This window comes from Schistocerca serialis, chromosome 7 (genome assembly GCF_023864345.2).
Source record: "Schistocerca serialis cubense isolate TAMUIC-IGC-003099 chromosome 7, iqSchSeri2.2, whole genome shotgun sequence".
Taxonomy (NCBI): Eukaryota; Metazoa; Arthropoda; class Insecta; order Orthoptera; family Acrididae; genus Schistocerca; species Schistocerca serialis.
In genome coordinates, this window is record NC_064644.1 from 479,944,293 (window position 1) to 479,946,134 (window position 1,842).

The window sequence follows — 1,842 nt, forward strand, 5'->3', positions numbered from 1 at the left end:
CGACGCATGAACTTCCCAGCTCGCCGGCTGCAGTGATCACTGTAAATGATGGAAATTTCCAGGCGGGTGCAGTGCTCGTGGAGTTGTGCGGAGATTTCCTGACTTCTTCCAGGGCGTACGGTAACATCACGGCGTCCACGAGCTGCACGAGCAGACAGATCCCCGACCAGGCGGCGGCTGCCTTGCTGAGCCGCACTCGGCCCTTCTCCATCGTGTAGGGAACCAGCCCAGCAGTCCGACACAGCGCAATGGCGGGCAGCAGCGTCTCGTGGAGTCTGCTCATCCTGCACGATCCGTGCTGCTGCGAACAAAACAACTCTTACTCAGAATGAGATTTTCACTCTGCAGCGGAGTGTGCGCTGATATGAAACTTCCTGGCAGATTAAAACTGTGTGCCCGACCGAGACTCGAACGCGGGACCTTTGCCTTTCGCGGGCAAGTGCTCTACCAGCTGAGCTACCGAAACACGACTCACGCCCGGTAATCACAGCTTTACTTCTGCCAGTACCTCGTCTCCTACCTTCTAAACTTTACAGAAGCTCTCCTGCGAACCTTGCAGAACTAGCACTCCTGAAAGAAAGGATATTGCGGAGACATGGCTTAGCCACAGCCTGGGGGAGGTTTCCAGAATGAGATTTTTACTCTGCAGCGGAGTGTGCGCTGATATGAAACTTTGGTTCGCAGGAGAGCTTCTGTAAAGTTTGGAAGGTAGGAGACGAGGTATTGGCAGAAGTAAAGCTGTGAGTACCGGGCGTGAGTCGTGCTTCGGTAGCTCAGTTGGTAGAGCACTTGCCCGCGAAAGGCAAAGGTCCCGAGTTCGAGTCTCGGTCGGGCATACAGTTTTAATCTGCCAGGAAGTTTCAACTCTTAGACAGCTCTACTACGTAACAAGAGATACGTGATAGTCACGTGAGTGACGAAGTCGATGTAAGATAATCAGATAAAAGAAGAGCTTTGTATCAACCTTACCACCTGCACAGCTTTTCTTTTTTTTTAATCTGGAACCTCCTATTCAGTACTGCGAAGAGCACATAAAACGGCTACGCACAGCCACTAAAATTTGTTCGCATCATCCTGAACGAAGTCTCCCTCGTTCTGGATCGATAGAAGTTAGTCGACATCGACCCACTCACGTTTTGTGTCAGGCCGCTACCAGCATTGAGGATTTAACAATACAGAACTAGTAAAACTCCATCCGGTGTGCAATATATATGGGATGGGCGAAATACTCTCTGACAGAATATAATAATTCCAATTGCAAAGCAACCGAGTGCAGACAGGTGTGAATATTACCGAACTACCAGCTTAATAAGTCGTAGTTGCAAAATACTAACACGAATTCCTTTCCTCGGGAAAGATCGGTTTGGATTCCGGAGAAATGTAGGACACACAACGCAATACTGACCGTATGGCTTCTCCTATAAGCTAGGTTAAGAATAGGCAAACCTATGTGTATAGCATTTGCAGATTTAGAGAAAATTCTGGACAATGTTCACTGGTATACTCTCATTGAAATTCTGAAGGTAGCGGGGATAAAATACGGGGAGTGGAAGGTTATTTACAACTTCCACAGAAACCAGATAGCAGTTATAAGAGTCGAGAGGTGTGAAAAGGGAACAGTGGTTGAGAAGGGGAGTGAGACAGGGTTGTAGCCTATCCTTGGTGTTATTCAATCTGTCCATTGAGCAATCAATAACGGGAAACTAAGAAAAATTAGGAGTAGGAATTAAAGTAAAGAGAGACGAAATAAAAACTTTGAGGTTTTTCCAATGACATTGTAATTCTGCTAGAGACCACAAGAGATTTGGAAGAGCACCGGAAAGGAATGGACAGTGTCTTGAA

At 47.3% G+C, this 1,842-nt stretch overlaps 1 non-coding gene across 1 annotated transcript; it reads left to right on the top strand.

The window, feature by feature from the left end:
* Positions 1 to 761: 761 nt before the first annotated feature.
* On the top strand, positions 762 to 836 carry Trnas-cga (transfer RNA serine (anticodon CGA)). The gene has a single exon. It is a non-coding gene; the product is annotated as a tRNA-Ser (tRNA).
* Positions 837 to 1,842: the final 1,006 nt, after the last annotated feature.